Source organism: Canis lupus, chromosome 1 (genome assembly GCF_048164855.1).
Source record: "Canis lupus baileyi chromosome 1, mCanLup2.hap1, whole genome shotgun sequence".
NCBI classification, from domain to species: domain Eukaryota; kingdom Metazoa; phylum Chordata; class Mammalia; order Carnivora; family Canidae; genus Canis; species Canis lupus.
Genome location: NC_132838.1, coordinates 1,104,688 through 1,119,947, shown reverse-complemented (window position 1 = coordinate 1,119,947; position 15,260 = coordinate 1,104,688). Strand labels below are relative to the sequence as shown.

At 42.6% G+C, this 15,260-nt stretch overlaps 1 pseudogene; it reads left to right on the top strand.

Annotated features, from left to right (window-relative positions):
* Nucleotides 1-9,031: 9,031 nt before the first annotated feature.
* LOC140608702 (ectonucleotide pyrophosphatase/phosphodiesterase family member 3-like) overlaps nucleotides 9,032-15,260 on the top strand; it is a 54,925-nt pseudogene continuing 48,696 nt past the window's right edge.

Here is a 15,260-nt window from a genome sequence, read left to right as displayed (position 1 = left end):
GCCTGGAGAGCAGCTCAGGAAGCTCAGGGAGCAGCTGGGGGGGGGGGGTGGAGGCGCTGCGCGGTCCTGTGAGCCCCTCGGGTGGCGGCTCTGGCGGCGGCTCCACGAGGTGGGGGGTGTGCGGCCCCGGAGCCCAGGGTGCTGGGGGACAAAGCCTAACATCCGGCGCTCCCCCCAGGACAGACAGAGGCTGGGAGGACACAGGACAGCAAGGAGGCTCCTGCCGCCTGGCAGCCCCAAGCTGTGCAGATGGGCGGCCCCATCCCCCCGAGCATCCAGGCCCCTGTGGACTGGGAGCTGCGGTAGTTACTGTGGAAGCTGACTCCAGAGTTGGAAAGCTGGCCACCATAATTGTTGTTCCTCCTGGTGTCACCTTGTACCTGGGACTCAGCAGGGGCCTCGCAGGATAAACAGCTCCCACTGAGCCATGCACCTGGCAGGGGGATGAGCAGCTCCCCCAGGTGCACACACCTGAGAATCAGCACAGCAGGCACCTCCCCCAGAAGACCAGCTAGAAGGACAAGGGAAAAAGAAGTTATTGACCAAGGAGCACTGGAAAATTACAGGGGAAGTCGAGGGATTTCCAGTACATAGAATCAGAAGATACTCCCCCCCACCCTTTTTTGTGTTTTCTGTTCCCCCCCCCCTTTTCCCCTTTTTTCTCTCTTTTCTCCTTTTTCCATTACAACATCTTTTTGGCCACTCTGCACTGAGGAAAATGACTAGAAGGAAAAACTCATCACAAAAGAAAGAATCAGAAACAATCCTCTCTCCCACAGAGTTACAAAATTTGGATTACAATTCAATATCAGAAAGCCAATTCAGAAGCACAATTCAGAAGCACAATTATAAAGCTACTTGTGGCTCTAGAAAACAGCATAAAGGATTCAAGAGACTTCATGACTGCAGAATTTAGATCTAATCAGGCAGAAATTAAAAATCAATTAAATGACATGCAATCCAAACTGGAGGTCTTAATGATGAGGGTTAATGAGGTAGAAGAACGAGTGAGTGACATAGAAGACAAGTTGATGGCAAGGAAGGAATCTGAGGAAAAAAGAGGAAAACAATGAAAAGATCATGAGGATAGGTTAAGGGAAATAAATGACAGCTTCAGAATGAAAAATCTACATTTAATTGGAATTCCCAGGGGTGCCGAAAGGGACAGAGAAAGTGTAGTTGAACAAATCATAGCTGACAACTTCCCTAACTTGGGAAGGGAAACAGGCATTCAGATCCAGGAGATAGAGAGATCCCCCACATAAAATCAACAAAAATCACTCAAAACCTCTATATTTAATAGTGAAACTTGCAAATTCCAAATATAAAGAGAACATCCTTAAAGCAACAAGAGACAAGAGATACCTAACCTTTATGGGGACAAGTATTAGGTTAACAGCAGACCTCTCCACAGAGACCTGGCAGGCCAGAAAGGGCGGGCAAGATATATTCAGGGTCCTAAATGAGAAGAACCTGCAGCCAAGAATACTTTATCCAGCAAGGCTCTCATTCCGAATATAAGGAAAGATAAAGAGCTTCCAAGATAGGCAGAAACGGAAAGAATATGCACCACCAAACCAGCTCTGCAAGAAATAGTAAGGGGGACTCAGTAAAAGAAAGAGGAAATCCAAGGAAATAATCCACAAAAACAGGGACTGATAGGTAACATAATGACACTAAATTCACAACTTTCAATAGTAACTCTAAACGTGAATGGGCTTAATGATCCCATCAAAAGATGCAAGGTTTTAGACTGGATAAAAAAGCAAGACCCATCTATTTGCTGTTTGCAAGAGACTCATTTTAGACCTAAGCACACCTCCAGCCTGAAAATAAAAGGTTGGAGAACCATTTACCATTCAAATGGTCCTCAAAAGAAAGGGGTAGCCATCCTCATATCAGATAAATTGAAGTTTCTCCCAAAGACTGAAAGAAGAGATGAAGAGGGACACTATATCATACTTAAAGGATCTATCCAAAAAGAGGACCTAAGAATCATGAATATTTGTGCCCCGAATGTGGGAGCTGCCAAGTATATCAATCAATTAATAACCAAAGTTAAGACATGCTTAAATAATACACTTATACTGGGAGACATGAACATGGCACTTTCTGCAATCGACAGATCTTCTAAGCACAACATCTCCAAAGAAACAAGAGCTTTAAATGATACACTGGACCAGATGGATTTCACAGATATTTTCAGAACTTTACATCCAAGTGCAACTGTATATACATTCTTCTCAAGTGCACATGGAACTTTCTCCAGAATAGACCACATATTGGGTCACAAATCAGGTCTTAAGTGACACCAAAAGATTGGGATTGTCCCCTGCATATTTTCAGACAATAATGCTTTGAAACTAGAACGAAATGACAAGAAGTTTGGAAGGATGTTAAACAATCCTGCTAAAGGATGAAAAGGTAAACCAGGAAATTAGAGAAGAATTAAAAAGATTCATGGAAACTAATGAGAATGAAGATACAACCATTCAAAAACTTTGGGATAGGGATCCCTGGGTGGCGCAGCGGTTTAGCGCCTGCCTTTGGCCCAGGGCGCGATCCTGGAGACCCGGGATCGAATCCCACGTTGGGCTCCCGGTGCATGGAGCCTGCTTCTCCCTCTGCCTGTGTCTCTGCCTCTCTCTCTCTCTCTCTGTGTGACTATCATAAATAAATAAATAATTTAAAAAAAACTTTGGGATACCCCAAAAGCAGTCCTGAGGGGGAAATACATCGCAATACAAACGTCCATCCAAAAACTGGAAAGAACACAAATACAAAAGCTAACCTTGAACCTAAAGGAGCTGGAGAAAAAAAAAAAACAGCAAATAGAAACTACACCCAGCAGAAGAGAATTAATAAAGACTCGAGCAGAACTCAATGAAATAGAGACCAGAAGAACTGTGGAACAGATCGACAAAACCAAGAGTTGGTTCTTTGAAAGAATTAATAACATAGATAAACCATTAGCAGCCTTATTAAAAAGAAGAGAGAAAAGACTCAAATTAATAAAATCATGAATGAGAAAGGAGAGATCTCCACCAATACCAAGGAAATACAAACGATTTTGAAAACATATTATGAGCTGTTCTACGCCAATAAATTAGGTAATCTAGAAGAAATGGACGCACTTCTGGAAAATCACAAACTACCAAATCTGGAACAGGAAGAAATAGACAACCTGAACAGGCCGATAACCAGGGAGGAAATTGAAGCAGTCATCAAAAACCTCCCAAGACACAAAAGTCCAGGGCCAGATGGCTTCCCAGGGGAATTCTATCAAACGTTTAAAGAAGAAACCATACCTATTCTACTAAAGCTGTTTGGAAAGATAGAACGAGATGGAGTACTTCCAAACTCCTTCGATGAGGCCAGCATCGCCTTAATTCCAAAACCAGACAAAGACCCCACCAAAAAGGAGAATTGTAGACCAATATCCCTGATGAACACAGATGCAAAAATTCTCAAGAAGATACTAGCCAATAGGATCCAACAATACATTAAAAAGATTATTCACCATGACAAAGTGGGATTTATCCCCAGGATCTGGCCCTGGACTTTTGTGTCTACAATTTGGATTACATCTCATTTAATTGATTTTTTAATTTCAGCCTGATTAGATGTAAATTCTGCAGTCATGAAGTCTCTAGAATCCTTTGTGCTTTTTTTCCAGAGCCACCAATAGCTTTATAATTGTGCTTCTGAATTGGCCATCTGACATTGAATTGTAATCCAAATTCTGTAAGTCTGTGGGAAAGAGGACTGTTTCTGATTATTTCTTTTGTGGTGACTTCTTCCTTCTAGTCATTTTCCTCAGTGAAGAGTGGCTAAAAACAAGTTGTACTTGATGGAAGCACGAACTCTTCTCATTGTAGCATCCCAGCTGTTCTCTCTTTAAATCTGAGGACGAATTCATAGGTTTTTCAGGATGATTTGAAAGTGATCTAGGTAAGTTAGTGGGGATAGGTGACTGGGGACCCCACTCTTCCACCATCTTGCCCCAACTCCCAAGGCATATTTACTACTGATAGATGAGCACAGGTGCTTTCCCTCACTATTTCACAATGCCTGGGGATTTAGTTTCCCACATCCTCTTTTTAGATGCTTGTCAGAAGATTTGTGAGAGGCATTGGCAAGATGCAGGCCTGGAAGGCTTGTGTCTACTAGTTCAATACAGCTTTTGCGATGGAAATTCTAAGCATATAATGGAGTTAGCCTGTAACTCCCAAAAGAGCAAGCCTAGTTTTAATCTGACTTCAAGGCATACTTCCTTCTGACAGTTGAGCTTATGGCCTGTCGCTCCCACCTCCTGATTGCCTGTACACTTAGCTTCTATCATCCTTATGATCGATGACAGACAGAAGTTGTGTGAGAGGCAGGTGAACGTTGCAGCCCAGACGACTGTGTCTCCATGATCAAGAGAGCACTATCCTAGAAATAGCCTGACTTAGAATGCATTTATATACTAATTCCCACTAATGAGAGGTCACTTGAAACCTGGCCTCAGTACTCCCTGACTTCTGAAACATGAGAACACATGCTGCCCCTCGCAGTCTTACATGGCCAGTGGATTGAGTTTCTAACACCCTCATTTTATATTATAGAATCTGCCTGAGAGGCTAGCAGCAAGCTGCACGTGTGGAAGGGTCGTGTCTCCGAGTAGATTTGAGCACTGCCATGGATCCTTCTGAAATGGAATGGGGCTAGGTTTTCACTTCAAGGGAAAAGAAGCTCTCTGGGAGGTGGCACCAAGAAATACTTCTTTCTGAGTGTTGAGCAAGGTGCTTATACCAGGCGGTTCCACACTGCATGTGTACTTAGCTTCAAACGCACTTATGTTACATGCGTCTCAGAAACTGTGTGAGAGTGAAGTGGCAAGGTTTAGAAAGGTATACGTTGGGATCCCTGGGTGGCGCAGCGGTTTGGCGCCTGCCTTTGGCCCAGGGTGCGATCCTGGAGACCCGGGATCGAATCCCACATCGGGCTCCCGGTGCATGGAGCCTGCTTCTCCTTGTGCCTGTGTCTCTGCCTCTCTCTCTTTCTCTCTCTGTGACTATCATAAAAAAATAAAAATTAAAAAAAAATTAAAAAAAGAAAGGTATACGTTGAATCCTGATGTCCATGCAAAGCTTTCCAGTGAAAATTCCAACCGAGAGTACCCCTACACTGTACATCTTAAAGGAGAGAAGATACTTGAAAGTTCTCCATGAGCCCTACTACTTCTGAGTTGGGATGACGGCATGACCCTTGCACATCCAAAATGCCTGTAAACATAGCTTCGGACATAAAATACTGGACTCTGACTGAAGTCGTTTCAGAGGCAAGGGGCAAGGTGTTGAAAAAGAAAGCTTGTTGTCCTATCTCAAACGCACTCAAGTTACGTGCCTGTCATAGAGGGTGTGAGAGTTAAGTGGCATGATGAACGAAAGGAAAGCTTGTTTTCCTACTTCGAATCAGTGCTCTACATGAAAATTCTCAGGGAGAGTTGAGCTGCACTGTAAATCTTAAAGGAGAGAGGCTACTTGACAGCTGGCGATTACATCTGTGAGTAGGGCTGACAGCGTGACCATCCCGTGCCCAAACTGCCTGAAAACATAGCTTCTGACATCCTAATGTGCTATGCCTGGCAGAAGTCGTTTCCCAGGCAAGGGGCAAGGAACAGAAAGCTTGTGGTCCTAACTTGCAAGAGCGCTTTCCATTGAAATGGCTCCCTTCGAGTAGAGCTACATCGTAACTGTGAAAGCAGAGAGGCTACTTGAAAGCTGGCTACAAGGTCTCTTTAGTTTTGAGAGTTGAGTTGACGGCATGACGCTCCCGCTTCCAACTTCCTGGACCTAGCTTCTGGTATCCTCATGTTCTCTCCAAGACAGAAGTTGAGTGAGAGGCAAGGGAATGTTGCAGACCCAGACGACAAGTGTCTCCATCATCAAGAGAGTGGTTTCCAGGAAATGGCCTCGCTCCGAATGCAGCTATATAGTCATCCCCACAAAAAACAGGCTTGTTGAAACATGGCTTTAGGACTCACTGACGTCTGTAACAGGAAAAAACATGGAGTCCCTGGCGTATCCACATTGCTTGGGAATGAGTTTTTGACACACTCGTTTTACATGATTGTCAGAATCTGCGGAAGAGGCAAGCAGCAAGCTGCCGGCTTGGAAGGTTTGTGTCTCCAGGTCCACCAGAGTCCAATGCATGGAACCTCCTCACCGAGGATCTTGCTACGCCCCATCTCCACGTAGAACTAACCGCGTAGAGGGCTGGTACAAGCACATACTTCTGCGTGAGTGTTGAGCAAAAGGACTAACCCTCTCGGTTCCACACTGCATGTGACTGAGCTTCAAATGCACTCATGTTACATGCCTGTCATAACCTGTGTGAGAGTTAAGTGGCACGGTGTGGGAAAGGGAAGTTTCTTTTCCTACTTCAATTCAGCCCTTTACATTGACCTTCTAAGGGAGAGTACAGCTGCACTGCAAACCTTAAAGGAGAGAGGCTACTTGAAAGCAGACCACGAAGCCTACTTACTTCTGAGAGAGGGGCTGACGCCGTGACCGTCCCGCACCCAAACTGCCTGTCAACATAGCTTCTGACATCCTAACGTGCGCTGCTTGGAGAGAGTCGTTTCCCAGGCAAGGGGCAAGGTGCCCAAACAGAAAGCTTGTTGTCCTAACTCGCTAGAGCGCTTTCCATCGAAATGGCTCCCTTTGAGTAGAGCTACATTGTAACTGTGAAAGGAGAGAGGCTACTTGAAAGCTGGCTACAAGGTGTATTTAGTTTTGAGAGTTGAGTTGATGGAATGATGCTCCCGCATCCACAAAGCCTGGAGCCCTAGCTTCTGGTATCCTAATGTTCTCTGCATGACAGAAATTTAGTGAGTGGCAAGTGAATGTTGCAAACCCAGACGACCAGTGTCTCCATCATCAAGAGAGTGGTTTCCAGGAAATGGCCTCGCTTAGAATTCAGCTAAATAGTCATTCCCAACAATGACAGGCTAGATGAGACCTGGTTTCAGGACACACTGACGTCTGAAACAGGAACGCACATGGTGTCCCTGGCAGATCCACATTGCCTTGGAATGAGTTTCTGACACCCTCGTTTTACATGATTGTCAGAATCTGCGGGAGAGCCAGGCGGCAAGCTGCCGGCTTGGAAGCTTTGTGACTCCAGGTCCAGCAGAGGGCATTGCATGGAACATCCACACCGAATATCTTGCTACGCCCCATCTCCACATACAACTATCTGTGTTGAGTGCTGGCACCAGCGTATACTTCTGCATGAGTGTTGAGCAAAGGGACTAACCCTCATGGTTCCAAACTGCATGTGTACTGAGCATCAAAGGCACTCATGTTACATGCCTGTCATAACCTGTGTGTGTTAAGTGGTATGTTTTAGGAAAGGGAAGCTTGTTTTCCTATTTAATTCAGTGCTTTACATCGAACCTTCTAACGGAGGATTTTTTTTTCATTTCAGAAATGTTTTTTTATTTTTATCTGAAAACAACTTAAATTTTTAGACGAATGATTTTAGTATATAAATTTGATTTGTTTTTATTTTTTATTTTTTTAATAAATTAATTTTTTATTGGTGTTCAATTTACAACATACAGAATAACACCCAGCGCTCATCCCATCAAGTGTCCCCCTCAGTGTCCGTCACCCACTCACCCCCACCCCCCGCCCTCCTCCCCTTCCACCGCCCCTAGTTCGTTTCCCAGATTTAGAAGTCTTTATGTTCTGTCTCCCTTTCTGATATTTCCCGCACATTTCTTCTCCCTTCCCTTATATTCCCTTTCACTATTATTTATATTCCCCAAATGAATGAGAACATACACTGTTTTTATACAGAATATAAAGATTCCCCTCATTGATCTTCCACGTGAAGGGTATTACAAGCCTGAAGGTAGATACTTTCTGCACACAAGTGTGTATCTTATACATAGGGTACTGGAAACCAATGGTGTAGTGCTTCTACACATAAATTAGGTCAAGTGACATCACATATTAAAAAGGAGCAAGAGAAATATTCTAGTTAATCAGATTCAAGAAACAAACAGGACACAAAAACTGCAGATAAGACCAAGTCAGTAACTTTAGTTAGGACACTGCAGATTATACTGGAGTAACAAGTCTGCGAGGCTATAGTGTGTACCACATTAAAACAGCAAGGGAAAGGGTGGATGAGGGATTTTCACTAAAGCAAATTAACTTCTTGTCAACTGCCAAAACAAAACAAAACGAAACTGAGCATATGAATGTTAGTATACTGAAGGCGTGTTATACCAGTTTCTGCGCAGCATGCTAAAAGTTAGTTAGAACTTCTTCATTGGTGCATATGAATCATTAATAGTCATGGAAAGTTTTTTTTTTTTTTGGCGCCCTTCTCACCAAATTTCAGGCATGTCTTATTTTAGATGGTGTATAGCTTTTATCTATAATTTCGTCCTGTAAAAACATGTGAAGACAACGTTCATTCTGTGCCAGAGGATGACCAGCGACATTATTTATAAACAGCTCCAGCCCTTGCTTCCTTTCTTTAATAAAATTGTCATCAAATATTCCATCATCTCCTCTAAAAGGAAGCTGACGCAAAAATGCTTTTCCAGGGAGACTTGCACAGTAAACATTAAAGGAGAGAGGCTATTTGAAAGCTGGCCACGAAGCCTACTTACTTCTGAGAGTGGGTCTGACGCCATGACCGTCCCGCACCCAAACTGCCTGTCAACATAGCTTCTGACATCCTAATGTGCGCTGCCTGGTGGAAGTCGTTTCCCAGGCATGGGGCAGGTGCCCAAAAAGAAAGCTTGTTGTCCTAACTCGCTAGAGCACTTTCCATCGAAATGGCTCCCTTTGAGAAGTGCGACATTGTAACTGTGAAAGGAGAGAGGCTACTTGAAAGCTGGCTACAAAGTCTCTTTAGTTTTGAGAGTTGAGTTGACAGAATGACGCTCCGGCATCCACAAAGCCTGGAACCCTAGCTTCTGGTGTCCTAATGTTCTCTGCATGACAGAAGTTTAGTGAATGGCAAGTGAATGTTGCAGACCCAGACGACCAGTGTCTCCATCATCAAGAGAGTAGTTTCCAGGAAATGGCCTCGCTTCGAATGGAGCTACATAGTCATTCCCACAAACGAGAGTCTAGTTGAAACCTGGCTTCAGGACACACTGGCCTATGAAACAGGAACACACCTGGTGTCCCTGGCAGTTCCACATTGCCTCTCCATTGAGTTTCTGACACCCTCGTTTTACATGATTGTCCGAATCTGCGGGAGAGGCAAGCGGCACGCTGCCAGCTTGGAAGCTTTGTGTCTCCAGGTCCAGCAGAGGGCATTGCATGGAACCTCCTCGCCAATGATCTTGATACGCTCCAACTCCAGGTAGAACTAACCGCGTTGAGTGCTGGCACCAGCGCATACTTCTGCGTGAGTGTTGATCAAAGGGACTAACCTTCGAGGTTCCACACTGCATGTGTACTGAGCATCAAACGCACTCATGTTACATGCCTGTCATAACCTGTGTGAGAGTTAAGTGGCACGGTGTGGGAAAGGGAAGCTTGTTTTCCTACTTCAATTCAGTGCTTTACATCGAACCTTCTAACGGAGAGTACAGCTGCACTATAAACATTAAGGGAGAGAGGCTATTTGAAAGCTGGCCACGAAGCCTACTTACCTCTGAGAGGGAGGCTGACGGTGTGACCGTCCCGCACCCAAACTGCCTGTCAACATAGCTTCTGACATCCTAATGTGCGCTGCTGGCGGAAGTCGTTTCCCAGGCAAGGGGCAAGGTGCCCAAACAGAAAGCTTGTTGTCCTCTAACTCGCTAGAGCACTTTCCATCGAAATGGCTCCCTTGGAGTAGAGCTACATTGTAACTGTGAAAGGAGAGAGGCTACTTGAAAGCTGGCTACAAGGTGTATTTAGTTTTGAGAGTTGAGTTGATTTCATGACCCTCCTGTATCCACACAGCTTGTAAACTTAGGTTCTAATATCCTAAATTTGGCTGTCTGTCAGAACTTGAGTGAGAGGCAAGTGAATGTTGCAGGCCAATACACTAGTGTCTCCATGATCAATAGTGTGGTTTCCTAGAAATTGCATTGCTTAAAATGGAGCTACAAGGTCATTCCCACAAATGAGAGGCTAGGTGAACCCTGGCTTCAGGACACACTGATGTCTCAAAGATGAGCATACATGCTGTCCCTTGCAGTTCTACTTTGCTTGTGGATTGAGTTTCTAACACCCTCATTTTAGATGTTTTCAGAATCTGCATGAGCAGCAAGCAGCAAGTTGCCAGATTAGAAAGCTTGTGTCTCCGAGTAAGTGGGGTGGTTTCCATGGAACCTCTTCACCTAGAACAGGGCTAGGTTCTTACTCCAATAAGAATGAAGCTCCTTGATTGCTGGCATCATGATATACTTATTTCTGAGATTTTAGCAAAATTCCTTTTTCACGGTTCCACAGTCCATGCATACTTCGCTTCATACTCCCTTACGTTACATCCCTGTCAGAAGATGTGTGAGAGGCAGGTGGCATGGTGTGGAAAAGGAAAGCTTATTTTCCTACTTCAATACAGCGCTTTACATTGAAATTTCACTGAGGGTAGATCCTTATTGGTAATCTAAGGGAGAGAGGTTACTTGAAAGCTGGCTACAAGTCCTCCTTTTTTCTGAGTGTTCAGTTGATGGCATGACCGTCCCACATCCAGACTGCCTTAGAGTTTGCTTCTAACATCCTAATGTTCCATGCTTGACAGAATTTGTGTGAGAGGCAAGTGAAAGTTGCAGGTCCTGATGACTTGTATCTCCATGTTCAATAGAGCAGTTTCCTAGAAATAGCCTCACTTAGAATGGAGCTGTATACTAATTCCCACAAATCAGAGGCTAGGTGAAAACTGGCTTCAGGACATACTGACTTCTGAGACTTCAGCACACGTGCTGTCCCCCGCAGATCCACACTGTGTATGAATTTAGTTTCTAATACTCTTTATTTTATTTATTTTTTTTCTAATACTCTTTTAGGTACTTGTTAGATGTTGCCTGTGAGGCAAGTGTCAAGCTTCACACCTGGAAAGCCTGTGTCTCCAAGTTCGATACAGCTTTTGCAATGGAAATTCCTACTGTGAATGGTGTTAGGTTGTAACTCCCGTAGGAGCAAGTATTGTTGTAAGCTGTCTTCAAGGCATACTTAACCTCTGGGAGTTGAGCACAGGCACTGTCCCTGGCGCTTTCACACTGCCTGTGGTTTAGTTTCTAACCTCCAATTTTATTTTTTTTATTATTTTTTATATTTTTGTACACTGTAATTCCTTAACATTTATTTATTTAACTATTATGTACACCCAGTTTGGAGCTTCATCTCATGACCATGAGATCAAGAGTCATGCACCTGCCAACAGAGGGCCCCACGAGCCTCAGATTGTATACTTTATTTATTTATTTATTTATTTATTTATTTATTTATTTATTTTACCAGGTATAAGAAATTTATTTTTCTTCCTACTTCATTTTTTTAATTGGAGTTCAATTTGCCACCATATAGCATACCACCCAGTGCTCATCCCATCAAGTGCCCCCCTCAGTGCCCATCACCCAGTCACCCCCACCCCCTGCCCACCTCCCTTTCCACCATCCCTTGTTCATTTCCCAGAGTTAGGAATCTCTCATGTTCTGTCTCCCTCTCTGATATTTTCACTCATTTTCTCTCCTTTCCCCTTTATTCCCTTTCACTATTTTTTATATTCTCCAAATGAATGAGACTATATAATGTTTGTCCTTCTCTGATTGACTTATTTCACTAAGTCCAGTTCCATCCACGTCGAAGCAAATGGTGGGTATTTGTCATTTCTAATGACTAATACTCCATTATATACATACACCACATCTTCTTTATCCATTCATCTTCCGATGGACACCGAGGCTCCTTCCACAGTTTGGCTATTGTGGACATTGCTGCTATAAACATCTGGGTGTAGGTGTCCCGGCGTTTCATTGCATCTGTATCTTTGGGGTAAATCCCCAGCAGTGCAATTGCTGTGGAGTTTAATAAGTTCTTTATAGATCTTGGATATTACTCCTTTATCTGATATGTCAGATATATATGCAACTATCTTCTTCCGTTCTGTAGGGTTTTTTGTTTTGTTTTGTTTTGTTGACTGTTTCTTTTGCTGTGCAGAAGCTTTTTATCTTGATGAAGTCCCAATAGTTCATTTTTGCTCTTTTTCCCTTGCCTTCATAGATGTGTCTTGCAAGAAATTGCTATGGTCAATTTCAAAAAAGGTATTGCCTGTGTTCTCCTCTAGGATTTTGATGGATTCTTGTCTCACTTTTAGAACTTTCATCCATTTTTGTTTTTCTTTGTGTATGGTGTAAGAGAATGGTCTAGTTTCATACTTCTGTGTGTGGCTGTCCAATTTCCCCAGCACCATTTATTGAAGAGACTGTCTTTTTCCAGTGGATAGTCTTTCCTGCTTGGTCAAATATTAGTTGACCATAGAGTTGAGGGTCCACTTCTGGATTCTCCATTCTGTTCCATTGATCTATGTGTCTGTTTTTGTGCCAGTACCACACTGTCTTGATGATCACAGGTTTGTAGTGCAGCCTGAAATCCGGCATTGTGATGCCCCCAGCTCTGGTTTTCTTTTTCAATATTCCCCTGGCTATTCAGGATCTTTTTTGATTCAATACAAATCTTAAGATGATTTGTTCCAACTCTCTGAAGAAAGTCCATAGTATTTTGATAGGGATTGCATTAAATGTGTAAATTGCCCTGGGTAGCATTGCCATTTTCACAATATTCATTCTTCCAGTCCATGAGCATGGAGTATTTTTCCATCTCTTTGTGTCTTCCTCAATTTCTTTCAGAAGTGCTCTGTAGTTTTAGGGTATAGATCCTTTACCTCTTTGGTTAGGTTTATTCCTAGGTATCTTATGCCTTTAGGTGCAATTGTAAATGGGATTGACTCCTTAATTTCTCTTTCTTCAGTCTCATTGTTAGTGTATAGGAATGCCACTGATTTCTGGGCATTGGTTTTGTATCCTGCCACACTGCTGAATTGCTGTATGAGTTCTAGCAATCTTGGAGTGGAGTCTTTTTGGTTTTCTATGTACAGTATCATGACATCTGGAAAGAGGGAGAGTTTGACTTCTTCTTTGCCATTTTGAATACCTTTTATTTCTTTTTGTTGCCTGATTGTTGAGGCTAGGACTTCCAGTACTATGTTGAATAGCAGTGGTGAGAGTTGACATACCTGTCATGTTCCTGTTCTTAGGGGAAAGGCTCCCAGTGTTTCCTCATTGAGAATATTTGCTGTGGGCTTTTCATAGATGGCTTTTAAGATGTTGAGGAATGTTTCCTCTATTCCTACACTCTGAAGAGTTTTGATCAGGAATGGATGCTGTATTTTGTCAAATGCTTTCTCTGCATCAATTGAGAGGATAATATGGTTCTTGTTTTTTCTCTTGTTCATATGATCTATCACATTGATTGCTTTATGAATGTTGAACCAGCCTTGCATCCCAGGGATAAATCCAATTTTGTCATGGTGAATAATCTCCTTAATGTATTGTTGGATCCTATTGGCTAGTATCTTTTTGAGAATTTTTGCATCTGTGTTCATCAGGGATATTGGTCTATAATTCTCCTTTTTGGTGGAGTCTTTGTCTGGTTTTGGAATTAAGGTGATGCTGGCCTCATAGAACAAATTTGGAAGTATTCCATCTCTATCTTTCCAAACAGCTTTAGTAGAATAGGTATGGTTTATTCTTCTTTTTTTAAATAATAAATTTATTTTTTATTGGTGGTCAATTTGCCAACATACAGAATAACACCCAGAGCTCATCCCGACAAGTGCCCCCATCAGTGCCCATCACCCATTCACCCCCACCCCCTGCCTTCCTCCCCTTCCACCACCTCTAGTTCATTTCCCAGAGTTAGGAGTCTTTATGTTCTGTCTCCCTTTCTGATATTTCCTACCCATTTCTTCTCCCTTCCCTTCTAATCCCTTTCACTATTATTTCTATTCCCCAAATGAATGTGAACATATAACGTTTGTCCTTCTCCGATTGACTTATTTCACTCAGCATAATACCCTCCAGTTCCATCCATGTTGAAGCAAATGGTGGGTATTTGTCATTTCTAATGGCTGAGTAATTTTCCATTGTATACATAAACCACATCTTCTTTATCCATTCATCTTTCGATGGACACTGAGGCTCCTTCCACAGTTTGGCTATTGTGGACATTGCTGCTATAAACATTGGTGTTTCTTCTTTAAACGTTTGATAGAATTCCCCTGGGAAGCCATCTGGCCCTGGACTTGGTAGGTTTGTGATGACTGCTTCAATTTCCTCCCTGGTTATCAGCCTGTTCAGGTTTTCTATTTCTTCCTGTTCCAGTTTTGGTAGTTTGTGGTTTTCCAGAAATTGCATCCATTTCTTCTAGTTTGCCTAATTTATTGGTGTATAGCTGCTCATAATAAGTTTTAAAAATCGTTTGTATTTCCTTGATATTGGTGGTTGTCTCTCCTTTTTCAGTCGTGATTTTATTAATTTGAGACTTTTCTGTTTTGTTTTTAATAAGGCTGGCTAATGGTTTATCTATCTTATTAATTCTTTCAAAAAACCAACTCCTGGTTTTATTGATCTTTTCCAGATTCTTCTGGTCTCTTTCATTGAGTTCTGCTCAAATATTTATTAACTCTCTTCTGCTGGGTGTAGGTTTTATTTGCTGTTCTTTCTCCAGTTCCTTTAGGTGCAAGGTTAGCTTGTGTATATGAATTCTTTCCAGTTTTTTGAGGGATGCTTGTAATGCGATGTATTAGGGAAATACATCCCTCAGGACTGCTTCTGCTGCATCCTAAAGATATTGAACTGTTATATCTTCATTCTCATAGTTTCCGTGAATCTTTTTATTTGTATTTTTTCCATGAATCTTTTTAATTCTTCTCTAATTTCCTGGTTGACCCTTTCATCTTTTAGCAGGATGGTCCTTAACTTCCACGTGTTTGAGGTCCTTCCAAATTTCTTCTTGTGATTTAGTTCTAGTTTCAAAGCATTTTCATCTGATAATATGCAGGGGACAATCCCAATCCTTTGGTATCACTTGAGACCTGACTTGTGACCCAGTATGTGGTGTATTCTAGAGAAAATTACATGTGCACTTGAGAAGAATGTATATTCAGTTGCGTTTGGATGTAAAGTTCTGTATATATCTGTGAAATCCATCTGGTCCAGTGTATCATTTAAAGCTCTTGTTTCTTTGGACATGTTG